The 17,691-nt window shown below is 40.1% G+C and overlaps 1 protein-coding gene across 1 annotated transcript in view; it reads right to left on the bottom strand.

Annotated features, from left to right (window-relative positions):
- The window catches only part of MAPRE2 (microtubule associated protein RP/EB family member 2), a 95,165-nt gene extending 83,273 nt beyond the window's left edge, over positions 1-11,892 (bottom strand). Inside the window, exon 1 of the mRNA XM_080340455.1 lies at positions 11,869-11,892. The gene's annotated coding sequence lies outside the window, so the exon portion shown is untranslated. The remainder of the gene's footprint in view (positions 1-11,868) is intronic.
- Between the last annotated feature and the right edge of the window lie 5,799 nt (positions 11,893-17,691).

Consider the following 17,691-nt stretch of genomic DNA (forward strand, 5'->3'; position numbering starts at 1 on the left):
TCTGCTTCTCTGCCAGTGCTCTGATTTGGAGTCATATATTGGCAAGAAAAAGGTCCTAGAGACATCTTATTAAACTCTGGTCCCTCCCTCTCATTTACAAAGCAACCAATCTTTGTGTTTTTTTCTTCCTTTTTTTTCATTTACATATAAAGGAAACCCAAACAAGTCCTACTTAACAACTAGTAGGAAAGAACACACATCCTTTCTCAGGAAGATGTCTTCTTCCCTGTTTGAGAAGCCACTAGATTTTTCTCCTTATAGAGCAGTAAACTAACTCCTGCCACTTCTGTTGTCCTCTCCTTTCCCTGCTCAACCTTTTGTTAACTGGATTTTCCAAGATCCAGGCACCTTGGAGACAATGCTGGGTTCAAAGCTCCAGACAACAGCAGTGTGGCACGTACCATTTAGCAGCAGCCTACCTGCCCTCCTATTAATGAATACCTTCCCTGCCTTCCTGCTCAGTCACTTGAGATGCAGTAATTATCTTCCAACTTGAAAGGGGTGTAACAGAGCTCACTTCATGTGATTTTAGTTAGTGTGAGAGATTTGGCAAATTTTTTTTGGCACAACAAGCAATGCCAAACCAGTAAATCAAGCAGTACGTGGCAGACCGAATAGGACGAACAGATGAGAATGTGTTTATCATTTGTTGTATTTAGCAGCAGGCTGCCACGTTACACTTAGCTCCATTTCAACAACCGCAAAAAGTTTCTCTCTTCACTGTTTTTCTTTTTGAGAAAACAATCTTCTCTCAATTATTTGAGGCATCATTTCTTTAAACTTTTGTTCAGAGTCATTGATGTTCGCATTTCAGTTTATATCACACTAACTAAATATCTGTTCTACTTCTATAGTTGATGCCTACATCTGTTGCCTTCTACATCTAACTGCCATTGCTTTGTTCAGCACCTCTCTGTGGTTTTCACATTTGGCTGCAGTTTTCTGTTGATATACTTCTGTAGATATTAATTTATTTTGATGTGTGTGTTTTTTGGTGATGATTTTTTTTTCTGGTAGGCATTATACCATCTTACAGAATGCACTTGGTTGAAGAATAACTACTTGTTCAAGTTTCTGCTTTGTTTCATACAGAAGAATCACTTAACATGTTTCTTTTTAAACAAAGTTTTGCTGCAGTGATATATATGTTTTATAGTGAGGCAAGAAAATCCCCTGCTGACTAACATTTCACATTGTGGAGAATATGACAATAATAGACATTCCAGCCTTAACTGTTTGCTCCTGACATATCTCTGAGATGCCCATCAGTATTGCTGGAAAAACTCTGCATCTAATCCACTATGAAGTAGATGCAGAAAGGGATCTAATTTCTAAGTTACCTTTTTTTTTTTTCTCCCCACATTTAAAAAATGAGCAGTTCTGCATTTCAGTACACAGCATGGCCCCATCAACAGTTGGGTTGGCACAACTGGGAAGGCTGATATTACTGGACAGAAACAGGTATAGGGAACAACAACACTGTGTGGGCTGGAATATTAGGGTTTAAAAGCAGACATGAACTCCTCCAATATGGTCTAGAGACTAGTGGGTCACAGAGCTACGGCAGAACACACACCAGCTTTTCCCTGTTCAATATGAAATGAGTAGGAGACATGTGGAAGACAGCTAGCAACAACTGCTTCAGTCCATGTCAACCCACCACCAGTTTCCAACATATTTATCATTTCCTGTGGACAGGCTTAGGCTTCATTTTGTAGCTGAATGTTTAAAGGCTAATCAGCAACTTATAATTAAAATGGAGGTTCAAGGAAAAAGCATTAAAGACTACATTCAGAGGTCAAAACCCAAAAACCTGTGTCTGTGTTCTGACCTAACACATATTTTCTGAAGTTCTTTTAAGACAGAAAAACCTGAAGTTTAATACAGGGAGTCCTTACGGCATAATGATGTGTTTAATTACACAGGCTGACATTCTTTGAAAAGAAGCCTGTTGGACAAGCACAGTAGGAAGCACCCAAAGATAACTTTCACAGAAGAGTTATACAGGTAGTTGCAGAAAACTGCAGGATCTTCAGAACTGCCTCAGGAATCTAAAACATACCAGCTCCAGGACCAACAAAACATTTCAAAGAATGAGATGATTTGAAAGTTTTAAAGGACAGCTGTTTAAACTCAAGAAGTAACTTACATTTAAGTGCCACCCTTCGCTGTAACCCTTACGCTTCTAGATACGCCTGAGAAAAATGCAAGTAGCTCAGTTAGGTGATATTACATGGCCTGAATGCCCTCTTTTGTAGGATTAGTTTTTCAGATCGCTCTTTACATTGAGGGAAGAAAGTTAAGTGTATCTATCTAAGAATATTCAGCAAAAATTAGTTAGCTGGCCAGCAAGAGGGGGATAAATGTTCCTACCAGCCCCCTGTTCTAACACACAGCCATGCCTGCAAGTTGTCTAACTTACTGACTGGTGATCGCTGCTAAATTACAGAATTTAGTAGCTTGCTTTGAAAAGTAAAAATAATCTCTCAAACAGAACAACATTAACTACCTGCACCTATTTCAGGCCAGGAAAGAGGCAAAGACAGGCCTGAAAAGCAAATATGCAAATTCTTGCCTCTGGGAAGGAATGACCTTGCTGGGTGCCAGCTCACTGGAGAGCAACTTCAGAGGAAAATAAACCGGGGCTCTTGGTGGACAAGTTGAAAAAAAGAGAAAGAAACCAACTTAGCAGCATACCCTTGCAGTAGAGAAGGACAACCCTACACTGGCCTGTGTTTGCAGATCCAGGGCAGTGGTTATTCCCCTGTACTTGCAGAGGTGGAGTTCCTGTGTATTGGGTAGCCACAGACTGGTGACAGACATACTGGAGCCTGATCTACCCTATCAAGGTGGTTAAAGGGGCTGGAGCACATGATGGTTGGGAGTTGGGTTTGTCTAGTGTGAAGAGAAGGTTTAAAGTGTAGAGGGATGTCTCATTGCAACCCACAGCTACCTAAGGGGAGGGTGTAGAGAAGATGGAGCACACACTGACTTGCAAGAGGGAACAGGCAAGTTTCAGCAGGGCAAACCCTGGTCACATGTTAGGAAAAGTGTTTTCATCTTGAGGGTGACTGAACATTGTGTCCAGCAAGGCTGGGAAGTGTGAATGTCTTTGAGACATTCAGAGCTCAACAAATTCCTGAACAACCTGATCTGTTTTGGATGGCTTTGAACAAGCGTTGGAGATGTTCTCTTTCAATCTGCATCATTCAATGATTCCATGTAAAAATACCATAACTGCAAGCTGCTCAATGCCTGCTTACCTTACCCAGGAAAGATAGCCCTAGTTAGGATACTGGATGGGCTGCCACTTCAGATACCTCAGCTCATTTAACAGTTCTGTCATGTCTTTGTCTCAAGCTCCTAAACAGCAAAATGGGACTAACTGGAGGATGTAAAGTATCTGTGGTGATGGTGAAAACAGCTAAAATCTTGTACCTTGATTTTTGCTTCAGTACTTAAGAATCTAAATGTAAAATGCATAAATATATCTATAATACATAATATCGAACATATAAACTAAACCCCAAAATTTTGCTCTTTACAGCACTAGTGAAGCAGTTAAAGAATTCTTGGACTCCTTTCTTGTATGAGCAGAACGGATTACCTTCAGTCAATTACAGATGTACAAACCTATGAAGCCTGTAAGGCTACATTTTGTGGAAACATCCCATGAACCTCTGAATAGATAAGGTGCTCACATGACAGATGAAGATACATTGAAGGGTGTAGCATCACCTCATTGGTGCTTCACAGGTCACCACATGTGCTCTGAGTCATAAACAAAAACTCAAAAAATTTTGAGTGTTTTCCTCTCATTTTCACCTGAGCAGTCCCAACCATCCAGTTGTAAAAGTCAGGTTTATATAAACACAATGTGACAGTTATCCCTGGGTCCCAATCTCTGCTGAAAGGACTATGTTAATCTTTTACATTACTTAATCAGTGGAGAAAGGTGCTCAAGTGTTCCAAATGACAATCACAGCCAGGTGGTCATCCAGCTCTTTGAAGGAGCATGTTTTAAGCCTTCTCCAGGCTGCTGAGGGGCAGATCACCCTTAGTATTTCATGTTTTGAGCCAGCCCTCCAACTATCCTCACCTACAAGGCAGAATAACTGCACTCCATCACTTCACAGTCTTCTATAGGTATTTTGACTGAAAGCCATCAGCATTTGCTGTGTTTGGCACAGGTAACACTATCTGGATTTGTTGATAGGATTGGATTCCTTGGGGGAACAGGCAGAGAAATGCTAATTGGTATTTATTAGTGTTTCAAAAGTACAACGGCGTATTTGCTTACCCTACCCAGGCAGCAGTATCTCTGGTCACTAAGAGAAGCAGAACTTCACTGACAAATATAATAGCTGTCTATATTGTCAATAAGGATCAGAAGCCTGCACTTACAAAATGTCTATCAGCCACTGGGGCTGATCTTTCATCTTGCCTGCAAAATAGTACAGATAAAATGCAATGAAGCTTGAGGACACTTGCATTGTGCTGATGACCCCATACAAGTAATTAATAGAGCTAAAATTGCCAAACCTGTGTATTTGACACAGAAGGAACACAGAGCCAGCTGAGGTTTTTGGATCTTGGGTGTTTATAGACCTGGAAACTAGAAAGTGATCTCATTTTAAGGGAAAAAAACAATGTCATTGAGGGGTTCTTCAAAGCAGGACTGTATTTGAAAGCTGCCTAAATGCCTTTTAGTCCTTCAGTTACAATAACATTGCCAGCTGATCACAGCTTGTGAGCTTCAAGTTGAAGGAAAACATTCCAGTCTGTGAGATAAGACTGACAGCTTTTTATCTCATTTAGGTACTCCATGATACTACACAACTAAAGCAAGTCATATGGGAGGGGGTTCAAAAGGTTGACTGTCAAACTTCAACCTCTCAAGTTAACAATGCTTTGTTCTGAAAGGATAGTTTGCATTTGAAGTTTACTAAGTCAGAAGTTTCTGAGCTGCAGTATTGCCTCCAAGAGGCTGCGGTGCAGAGTTTGCAAGAAATGGTTTCTTTACATTGTTATGCAGACACAGAACACAGTGGACCAGTGTGCTAACTTGAAGGCAAATGTGTAACTTCTGCTCATTAGAAAAAAGCTAATTGGGAAGTTTCCAAGTTATTCTACAGTATCAGATCACTTTAAGCTTCCACAACATTCTGCTCTGGTAAGTTTTTCCTGCAGCCCGCCACGTGAAAGTACTGATTTGGAGCAGCACTAAAATAATTTCAGTAGTATACACAATTAAAGTGTAGATACCTTTCGCAGACACTGTTGGTGTCCAAACTAAGCAAGAGAAGTCACCACTTAACTGAAGAAATTGATACTTGGGATTGATTTGCCATTTACATGCACATTATTTCCCTTACACCTGACTAAACTTTTGTACTGAACAACTTTTCACATCTAGAAGACAAAGTCTTTTAGCTTAGATTGGGAAGCAAACCTCTTGACAGTTTTGGTGCTGTATTTTTTTTTTTTCTTTTTTCTTTTTTTCTTTTGTGTGTGGGGGTTTATTTGTTGTTTTAGTTAGTTTCATTTGGTTTTTTGTTTGTTTTGTTTGAGGTTTTGTTTGGTTTAGGGGTTTATTTGTTTTTCTTTCCCTGCTTCATAAACCTGCCAGTACAGCAAGTCCTATGCCGAAGAATGAGTCTTACTGTTTCCTCTCAGGTACATGCACTCTTCCCCAGACAACCTAGCCCTTGTTAATGTTGCTGGATAAGCTTGCTTCAAACTTTCTGTAGTATTAGTCTCCTAGTAGCTGTTTTTCTTTGGAGTGACCAGTGTGTCCTTCAGCTGAGCCTAAAGAGTGCTTGGCAGACCTCCTATCCTGCATAAACTCAACACTCTTCACATTCAAGGCTCCCAAGATGGCAACTGTCATGTATTTTTACGCACAACTGCTTTCACAAACAATGCTAGTTAGAGAATACATATGCAAAATGTAAGTGTACATTTTGGGGCTCTAAATAAAACTTCTGCAAATGAAATCCTTATTTCCCATTTAACAAAGCCCTTGTCTTTTCAGCAAGATTAGTCAGCTATTGGAAATCCCTGTAACAAGATACTACTGAACTGAACATGCCCAAGGTGAATCAAGGTAGAAACTTGTGGAACAAATGAGCAGCTGGATAGTGTCCACAGCTGAAACATCCAACATCAGCTGAAAGCAGGTCTCTCTCACAAGCCAATGAACAGTTTGTGTATACTCATGGTATAAGTCCAATTTTTCTCCCTTTTTGGTAGTCAGCTTGCTTGTTAAGTCACATAGCAAAAATGCAAGATTCAACCTACGCTTTCCCATAAGATTGATTTCCCTGCAGGGCTTGTCTCAGACTCTGCTGCGACTCTTCTACACCCTTCCATTCCTGGTCAAAACACACCACACCTTCCACATGAGTCAACAGAGCTGGGCAGCATCTCCAGCAGCAGGCGGGGGAGGCAGCCGAGAGGAGAGCCCTGCTGGACTGCAGCAAACAGTCCTTCACTTCAGCATTGGGTAGGATGCTCAGAGAAATGCAGTCTCGATCAAAAATATTACTAGGAGATTGCAACAAGCTACACTTGAGCTTGAATTAACCAGAACAGGCAAGGTCACTTCTGGTGAAATATTCACAGGGACAAATTCTAATTTGCCCAGATATTTAGTTAGCACACGCAAGACAGCTGGAAGTCTTTGCAATGCTCTCAAATGACACTGTTTGGCAGCTTATCAAACTAAACGCCTTTTGCCTGTCGACAGTATGAGCACATCATTTTACTTAAGCATTATTCTGTTCTCCCTTAGTATAATGTGTCGGTTTTGAGAAACTGCTGTGTCCCAGAGAAGACTGTCAGGGTTTAGCTTTCCTACTCCTTTTCTATGACAAATTGATGTTGAAGTTAAGTTTCCAGAATATGAAAATGACTGAGATAATATATTTTGACATGCAAGATGTGTAAAGAATAATACAACAGAAGCTGTCTCTACTTTAATCAAGCGATGCACTGTTACACTGGGAAGTGCATTATTTTTGAATCCCAGAAATACTCCTGCTTTCCTTAGTACAGATGCTTACAACCTTTTCTTGTTTAAAGTGCTGTGCTCTTTTCCCTGGTATTCTATGCAGGAAACCAGGACATGCAAGCCAGCATAAGTTTTCTGACACTAAGAACTCAATAAATACAGAAACAAGTTGCTGCTTCTTTTGCAGTTGATTTGTTAATTTGGAATAAAGCCACAAGTTTTAGCAGTTTGTGTCCCAGAAGAGGTGGGCCTGTCTCTGCTTGATACCAATGGAAAAGCATCCAGTAGCACAGGAGAGAGGATCCAGCTCAGAGTTTTAAAATGTATACACATGTAGAGAACTGTTTAATTGACTGTTTTGGGGCTTAGCTGTGGGTGCACATCATGGGACAAGCTGGGAGTGAAGTTCCTCCACGGTCAACGTGACGCACAAGTGAACAACAGGAGATGCCCGAAAAAAGTACTAGGCTCATGCCAGGGACCCAAACCAGAAGACAAGCCCAGTGAGAAGTGAAAATAAACTCTCCTGGGGACAGCACAGAATTTTTTCAACTTCAGGAGCCAAAAAATTAGAGAACTAGAAAAGATAGGAGGGAAGGACCCTATTGCACAGGAGACATCAGGCATGGAAAGTATGTTTTATTAAAGAGTCTTAATCTCACCTACCAGAACTCTCTCCTGTTCGTAAGTACTTTTTCTTCTAACATGTATTTTTATATTCTAACAAAATCAGCTATGAGGGCTGAAGGCCTCCAAATTATGCTCATATAATTGAAAAGAGTGAGTGGTTCCCCCATGCAGCTCAGGCCAGCCCCAGGCTTTGCTGCAGCACCCTGCAAGCACACAGGCTGGTACCCAGCTCCCATCAATTACTTTTGGGCAATCTCAGCAGCACCTTTCAGGACCAACCTGTACACTTGGGGCTATGAGAAAGACAGAAATACTGTTCAGTTTTACCTCAGATATTGCTCTGAGCAAAGCTTTCTTGCAATTTCACATTTTAGAAGTGAGTTATGAAATGTAAAGAGTTCATCATGAAAAAAATGGATAGATAAACACCATATTGCACAGGACTTACACAGTAAACAACACAGAGGCCCTATACCCTGTACCACCAATCTTTGTGGATTTCAATGGATGCATTTAGATTACTGTGTAACATACACATTTTATTTATGTCTTATTGTGTATGACCGAATTTAATAAAACCCAAAATAAGATCTTCAAGACCAAAGAGCATGAAACAGCACTTAGAATTTATTGCAGTAGCACACTGTGGATGCTGTAACAAAGCAGCATCAACTCCTCTGTGCCACATTGTTTTAATGGACAGAAACTGTACCAGTAGCTACGCGTTCCTTTCAGACCAAGACAGGAGACATCACTACCATCGGTCAGACAAATGTTTCTTGTTGGTCTGTTCCACAGCTACATAATAAGTTCCCTGTCATTTGACAAGCCCATCGTAGGATTTCTCTATCTGGTTTTCCAACATGATCACATGTTGTCTGTAGTCCCTGCATCCCAATGAAGAATCATTGCTACAAGCAGGGATGATACATCATCCTAAAGTCATACACAGGATGCTACCCACATCCTTTAGCAGATGTGGCCTTCAAATATCTTACAAACACATCTCAAAACTGTTGCTTCAGGCCAAGTGACCTCTGACTGGCAGTTATTTTTTTGGCCTCAGTTTGTTATTTGGATCTCAGTTATCTAAGGAGAGCTTTCATTATATACCACATCATCTGCGACTCCCCTTCCAGCTTGCAAAAAGGGACCTGAACTTCAGGAAATCCAGTCACGTTAAAGAAACTGAAATGATTTTAGGATCTCTAAAATCACTCTGATTTAAGGATCCCACAATCTAAATAAATGACAGCTGAACAGGAGGATTCATAGCAATGTGCTGATACATAAAGCAGTAAAACATCCAGCTAAGCAAACATCACCTCAGGTCTTCTCAGTGATACGGGTAAAACTGACTTTGGCAGACCCAGAAATGTAGAAAAAAATGCATTTCTGTCCTCATCCAGGAGTCAGGAAACTCACTTTCTTAATGGTAGCAGAAAAGGCAATGGAAAACAAAAAGAGACACTGAAGACTGCAGTGCTTCAAACCCAGTGAGGTTTAAAGGCGAGGCCAAGGCTCAGAAGCCACCCTTGTGATGGGGCCTCTCTCCTTCCACTTCACTTTCTTCATCATCCTGGGAACACCCCTCCTTCCTTTGGAACCCCTCAAGCCACCCACACCATCCCCTTCCCCTTGATTACAACTCCACCTCAGCATGCACCCCAGTCAAATCTGCAAGATGTCTCCATGTTCCTCCCCCAGATCAGGTATGAATGCACCTGTGTTGCCATGCATGAATTAAGGAGGGACAATCCAAAGCAAAACTTAATTTTAGCATCCACCCAATTTGCTGAAGTTTTGTGCATGAATCTTCTCATAGCAAAAGTATTTAAATGTGAAGGGACTATCAGAATAACACATCAGAGTAATCCAGCTGTCAGCATCAGTCTTCATACGCTACCTCAAAGAAACAAGTTACTAAGAGATTGTTGTTGCTCATCTGCCTCTGAATTTCTCAGCTCACCACCAAGAAGTCATCTTTGTGGACTTTCTGCATTTAGTACCTGCGTGGCTGCAAAAATCCAATTCAAGAGAGAAAGACAACATGCTTAAGCTAGTTGTTTGGCTGCTCCAAAGCAGCCTTTTCAAGATTTATCTAAACTTATCAAATATAATAAGTCATTGGCCATAGGACAGTCAGTGTCCCTTGACCCGTTTGTGTTGAATAGCAGGTTAGTGTTAGAATTACCTAGATGAGTATTTTATTACATGAATATTGCTTTTCAAGTCACAAAATGACAAGTCACTTTAGTCTCTGCTTAGAGGAAGTGATCAAATTTACAAAAACACGTTAAGCTATGCAGCAATGTTAAAAGGTAACTCTACATTACCCACTTGAAAAAGCTCAAACTTTCTCCTCGTTCAGAAAACCAATCCAAATGTGTCCAAGAGCAGAGACATTTAAGATTCTCTGCCAGTATTGATAGTATTTTTCTCTTCCTTCATCTCTCTCATTTACTGCACTAGTACAACAACAGGTAACAGCAAATATTTTTTAACAGTTTGGTCTACATCAGACACTTAAAATAAATGCAATGCACTTAAAATAGCTATGAACAATTTAACTGCAGCATGTTAAGCTCTCGGAAGAATGGCAGCAGATAAAGCCAAGGGGACTCTCTCACAGGAGACAACTATGCTGACAAACAAGACTCCTCTCACCACAATCCAGCACAGCCACAATTTGTTAGATATCAGTAATAACACATGGTAGCAAGTATAAATGACCACACTGCTCAAGTTAAGCATCCTGCAAATTTAATATTGACAGCAAAAGCTCCAAAGAAAAACCACGGCCTTATCAAGGTAGAAAATGTGTCTATTCAAATACAAGATACATTTTCTCATGTCTACTAATCACACAAAGTCAAAATGCTCTGACAGCCTCTTTAGCTTATGTCATAACATTTTGCCCAAAAGGCCATCACTCAGCTTTTGCCAGCTACATTAATTCACAGTTTTGCTTACAGCTTGAAAACAGAACCCATCAACACCACCAGTTTTGTGGAAACCTTCACTTTGGTCAGTTTTGTAGAATGTGGTAGTTATAGGAGTATAGTCTGGAGAAAGACTGGTATAATAGTGACTGTCAAATACTTCCCATGTTTTGGGAGCAACAAATAAAACAAAAAAAACCCAAAAAAACCAGTGACTTCCACTCCTTCTAAATTGAAGGCTAACAAGAGAAAATGTATGATTTTTCTCCAGTTTAGTGAGGTACAGATAAAGAAATTGGAGGAAAAAGTCAACTTTTCAGATATTTTTGTCTGGTTGCTTCTCAAGTTTTCAAAGAAGTCCAATCTTTCTTACATTTTTCCAGTGGCCTGAAAGGAGTTCCTAAAAAGTATTTTTAAGGTTTATTCCTCTTTTTCAAATTCCTTACAATTTTGCTTTACCATCACACCAACAACAAGCCCAGAGCTAGGTAACCAGTGTAATAAGATAGGTATTTTTATGCTGATCAGCATTCTTGACACATCCATGCTACACATCCTACATTGGTGTGATAGTTTCTTGATATGATACATTTGGCTTCAGTTGATGATTATGAAGATTCGCCCAATCATCTTGTAAACTGATACAGACCTGCCTACAGAATTATTGAACCAACATGAACACCTGTGTTCAATAGCAAACAAAACTTTACAGCACTAAATCTCATTGAATAATATCCACAGTAACTCATGAGACCTCTGCTGAATGGAATAACTTATAAGCAATTATTTATATTTATACATAAGGAAACTATGATACAGTATAAAACAAAACTTATGGCAGGATTTCTGGGTGTATCAAAAAGTCATGAGTAAGCCACAGCAATTGAGCAATAAAGCATAGCGTATCTTCTGCTCATATGCTTGAGAAATTAGTATTGATGTGACTTACAAAGAGCAGCACAATTAGGACAACAACATTAAACTTAGTGTTGTGGACAGGTGTGCAAATTAGCCCTCAAAGTCATCAGCCTTGGAAGCCTGACCACCCTATGACAAATAGCAACCTCTCCAAGCTCTAACAAATTCTGGGATCTTTTTTTTAAAGTTGTTTTTTTCTCCATTTGAGTTAGTGCTACAGGAACACAAAACTATACAGAACAAAACCCCAGCTATACATAGTAAAGAAAATACAGACCTTTGGAATTACAATAACGCTGAGCTCTCTGACACAGAAAAGTTACATCTAAAAATGAACTAAGGTAGTAAGCAGACTCCATGACTTACCTTACCCTGTTGTTTCAAACATGAATTTACAGGAACATCTCCACTCTGGGAAGCTTTACGAGGCCTTGACATTGTACAATTTTTTTTTTTCCCCCTAAGATAAAACCCTGTTAAATAAAATTGACAGTTGCCATAGACTAATAAAAAAGAGCTTCTCCTAGGAAACTTCCTTTTATAAGCCTCACCATAGGTGTGGCTAAATGACTAGCTCCACCCTTCATCCTACCCAGAAACTCAGCCTATAAAAACTTCTCTGGAGCAAGATAATAATTTTGTTAACTTGTCATGTGCTTTTCTTTTAAAAACCAAAAAAAGTAGATACTTAGTTAATAGTGGGGAAAAGGTAGATAAATAAAATTAAAGTTTTCTTTAATATTTGCAGTTCCTGCAACATGGGCTACAAACATTTCGTGGGTGAGCTTGCTTGGCGGTTTGCTTTTTAAAAGCACTGCTGTAACAACCTGAGGGAAGTCTAAGAGCTTTTAGTATTTATTTGTATTAGGGATGCATTATATTGAAAACACATATATGGACTTGCAGCAATTGTTACTTACATCACTGCAACCCATTAAGAGCCTCCACCACCAATGAAGGCCTCTGTTTTCATCACTTACATCATGAAGATGATGCAAGATCAAAGCCATTTGCATGCCTCATTAAATCACACACATGCCCTCACTGTGGAGGGATCATCACCACAAAAAACTAGAATATGTTCTTTTGTCCTCTAACTACTCTACATCTTTACAAAATAATTTTTTTTTAAAAAGGTGACCTTATTCTTGAGGCCTAATTCAAGAAGATGTGGAGATGGACTAGTATGTTGCTACTAAGGCAATATTGCCTGCAGAGTTATCTGTCACCTTAGTACAAACACATCTAGATGTCCGTACTTGTTTCTTACTCAAGTTTTTATACTATCCCAGCTGATAGGTTTTTGTATTTAAAAACACAAGTATGAGGAACTATAAGTTTAGCACTTAATGTTTCTTTTCACTTAACAGCTGAGGTTATCCTGGCACTCCAGCAGGAGCTTGGGTGTGAAATCAGAGTTCTTGAGGGGTTTGGCAGGAGCTCAACTATGCTTCTATCATCTGGGTTTGCTTTCAAGGGAGCGATTAGGAAATTATGTTCTTGTTAACAAGATCTGTGCAAGTAATGCCTATTATGCCCAACATTTCCTGTATTTAGTTGAAGTGATTGTTCCATCTTGATATTAACAGATGAGGTATTTTCTTGAGAATTAGTGGTTTGGGCCAAATCTTAACTTTGAAAACTATTACAAGAAGAGCATTCACCCCTTCTCACAGAAGTGTGCCATTTCTGTCCGAAAATGCTAACTTTAAAATATCTGTATCCATATGGAACTTTTACTATAAAATTAAAATACAATCTTAATACTGCCTGTGCTCCTCCTCCCCCACCTCCCAGAGTGCCAGATAGAGGCAAAAATCCCACTTTAATTGCAATAAGAAATTTTGCTTAATAAACAACAGTATTCACTTTTCATTGCTTCTATACCTCTGCAGACAAGATAAAGCATCTTTTACTTTGAAATCCATATTAAAGGGATGTCCTTTTTATAGCTGAAAGTCTGTAATCTGATGCTATACCATACATGAATGCAAAAATTCTGCAGCATTCTCCAATGGCAATGCAACCATTTCACCTTTTAAAGAAAGTCTGATGATTATAGGAAAAAGACAACATCTTGGCAAGTTCAGAAATTATAAACCTAGCATGTGAGAATAAAGAAAGCAGTTCTATTTAAATGCAGAGTTGGGAGAAATACAGACAAGCTCATGTTCCTTCTTATGACTGAGAGGTCCTCTAGCAGAGGTGGGTACCGTGGGCAGGCTTCATCTATATTTGCTTCAGTAATGACTGACAAAACAGGTCAGCTCTGACATCCTCAGCTGAGTTCTCTCTTATTGTGAATCAATGTTGAGAATCCAGGGGTGTGGGAGAAGGGAGGAGGAGATGGGCAAAGCCAGGAATCATGGTATGAGAACTAGCATGTTGTGCTCAGTGCAGCCAGCTCTGTACTGATGCACTTCCTAGGCTGGGGCTTGAAATCATGCTCTGTTTAGAAATACAAGACTGGGAGTATACCAGAGATGACACTATAACTTTTAAAGGATCTGAAGTTTCAGCTGGTAGTAACTATATTCCAGGACTAAAACGTGAAATGGCGAAACAAAGTCTGGTCTCATCTGTAGCAGTTAGCAAATAAAATCAATAGAAAAAATGCTCAGTGCCTGGGATTTGCTCCTAATAAATGCTGCACGTGGTGGGGGGAGAGGGGGGAAGGAAGGTCTTATTTGCTGAATATCACAGAGCTCTTACAGCTATGAGGGTACACCTGCTCTGCCTGCCAGAACTACTTTATTACTATCCTACTGGCAAACACAGCATTATGCAGCTGTAGGAGAAATCACAGTTTTTGCCATTATAACCAAAGGAAATCGCTAAAGATTGGTTGACCAGATCATCTTTTAGCAGCTGAAACTAAGAGAGGTGAGTGCATAGCTGCAAGGAAGGGGCGAGCAGGTTAGTCCTTGCTGAGGAAGCACTTCAGTCGCACCCATCTCTAGTGGTTTCATCTTGGTTTTACCAGCTGCTACCATGCAAAGGCAAGCCTTAAAAGCATATTTGTTTTCCTGAGCAAGGACAGTTGTGGAAGCTTCTCTGAATCTGCTCATACTTAGCAAGGCATCAGTGTTTAAAGTACAGAATTAACCTGGCTGCTGGCACTTCACATTCAGGAGAAAACTTAGACTGAGTTTTAGTCTTGGTTTATTCCACGGTCTCCTCCCTCTTCATGGACACCTGGATCAAAAGCTCTTGGTTTGACAAAGCAACGGGTTCAACCCTGAACACAACGACTGCTTCTCACTCCTCTTGGTAAGGCACGGCATTTTCTGGCTCCTCTGCTTGCCTGGGGTGAGGCTGACCTGAACTTCTTTGCTGTACCCTTGCCTTTCCTCCTGAACCTATGATTGGGCTGGAAAACACCAGTTGTCAAACAGCAACCAAGTCTCTGGCTCTGAAAGAGGAGTTTAAAGAGTCAGTGTTAAAACATCATGGTCAGTCAAAAGCAGGAACCCACATCAGCAAGGTACTCATCAGAGCCTCAGGGGTATCTGTGGTGCCATCCGTCAGTGTGTTCTGCTGTTAACCCAGAGGCTGGTGGTTTGACCCCCCCCAGGAATGGGTTTTCCTTTCCCTACCCATAGTGGGGGGGTTGGAACTAGGTTCTCTCCAACCCAAATGGTTCTATGGTCCTATAAAAAGCAGAGGCTATCCAGTTCCCTGGGCAAAGGCATTAAAAAAACCTGGCAGAATTACAGCCTGTTTTGTGGTGAAATCAGTGTGCAGCAAAGGGGAAGAGACACAACACAGATAAGGAATGTGAAAAATCTCATAAAAGGGACTGTGTGAGAAAGAAAGGGGCACTCCAGAGGAGCAGCCAAAGCAGCAGCAGCAAATGGGTGCAGGGTTCTTTCCAGGCACAAAAAAACAACCCCAAGTGGCTGAAAGCCCAGACCTTTTGTTTTCTTAACAGAGTTTTTTGTCATCATCTGGAGTTATTCAATCTGCACTTCAAAATTCTTCCAAGATGCAGCCAGCCTAGGGTTGCTGGTCAAAACTTCAGCAAATTCAGTTTCCCCCTGACATTCCCCAGACTGTTTTCAGCTGCACCTTGCAACCCTCACTTCCCCTACAGAAATGTATATTCCTAGTAAATTTCCTGTGCCTTGCTAACAAGGCATAAAGATGTTTCCAACCAATTGCCAATGTCTAGTCTCTTCTATCACTGAATTTCCTGCTTTTTTTGCCAAATATTTCTCATTATTATGATTGACACCAAAGTTCATGAGGGAGTTAAAGGGTTAATGGAGTTGAAAGAAGTAGAATAAAACTGACTATAAAAGGTCACTGCAATTAATAATGGCTGAGAACTTGAGCTGCAAGAAAAATATGTACGAGTCAACTGAAAAAAAGTGAACAACTTTAAGACTTCGCCTGTAATCTTGCATACTTTATGCCAGGGTGTTTAAATATTTGATTGTTTGGTAATAACTAAATCATTTACCTTTACAGCAGACCTGCAGACTAACCTGTTGAAGTGGAACAGAACTGCATGAGTGAGATGTCCTACCTTGGCCACTAACCACTCCAGGGAAACCCCAAAACACATGATGCTCTATGAGCATCAAATGCCAAGGCAAGTATTTGCTCTGCTGGTGGAGTCTAGTTGTGGAGTTTAGGCAGTAATCCTGATAAAACAGGAGCTCTTTGCTGCCTCTGTGATTAGCTTAACTACAAACAGAAGTCACCTGTTCTCCTTTTGTGTGTACAGGTCTATTAATACAAACGATGTGCTCATGCCATCTGCCAGTAAGCTAATTCCAATTTTTCAAAGCAAAACAGACACTTTTTTTCAGGTGTTTGGAGACGTATTTATTTGGCCACAAGATATAAACATTGCCAAAAAATATTTGCATTTGCAATTACTCCTGCAAGACTATCTTCTGAAGTAATATTAGACATGAAGAACTCAATAATAATGGTAATCGAGAGAGTTATTCATCTATTGCTTCAGTTTTGCCTCTGAGACTGGGTCTTTGCCTCCGGCTTGCAAATATTCTTGGATTCAGGATCATAAGCTTGCCAAGGGATGCCACATTCCCAGCAGACGTGAGTCATGAGATCCAAGGTTAGTATGAAGTGACACATTGCAATGAAGCTTCAAGAATTAATTCACTCACAACATTTCTACTTAGTCTGAATATTGTAAAACCAAACAAAACATATTGTTTTCCTTTGATAAAAACCTGACATGCTTTTCTTGCAGATGTGATTCAAACTGTCAAAAGGGATTGATACTATTATATATTAAACCCAGTATTAATTGAAATATAATATGGTTACCAGATGAAAGCCTGTTTTGATATAATTCCTCTGGAAGGAGTAGCCTGAGAAGATATTCAGCCATTTCATATCAGATGTTGCACAACCAAACCATGCAGTGAAATCAGACACAGATTTTCACCTGTTGACTTTAACAATTCTGTTAAGATTTACTAGATGGAAACAACTTAGGCGTCAGAAGCTTACCGATGATAGGCCTGCATGTTACAACCTTCTCCCCTTCTCACTTGTCAAATCTACGCAGGACTTGTATTTTATGGGAACTTGTTAATTTTAAGTGGTTTGGCATTGGTAATTAGATGAACTTGAAAGCTTGTAATTTATGTGTGTGGTAGATTAACCATTGTTAGGACCCTCCTAGTTTTATCCTTTCAGGTTAAAAAAAAATAATAATAACAACAACAAAAAAGTGTAAATTATATACTCAATATCTGAAATTGCCTTTGGCTTATTCTGGGAAGATGGAAATGTAACATGGTGAGCCATTCTCAGAAGAGACTTGGTTAAAGATTAGGCTCCTGTAAAGCATCAGAACTGTTTCTAAACTTTAGACAGGACAAATTTGAAATCTGGGGTCATTTGAAGTTCAGGGGAGTGAAGCTGAATGAATGCAAAACTCTTCAACACAAGATTCAGGAGCTTCTGAGACTGAGGCAGCATTCTCCCAAGTTCATCAAGCCTTTCCCCACAAACTTTGCAATGTTTTCATCTTCTCTACCACCTCTCCTCCTCTTTACCACCATCAAGCATCTTCACCAGACCACTGTAGAGCATTGTCCCGTCCTTATGGCTGCAGCTGCTGATCAGACTTGAGCATACTGTCCCTACATGAAGCCCTGCTTTTGCTATAGAGACTCCATTAGACAGCAGGGTTGCTTTCTTTCAGAC

The sequence above is a fragment of the Nesoenas mayeri genome, assembly GCF_963082525.1.
Source record: "Nesoenas mayeri genome assembly, chromosome: 2".
NCBI classification, from domain to species: Eukaryota; Metazoa; Chordata; class Aves; order Columbiformes; family Columbidae; genus Nesoenas; species Nesoenas mayeri.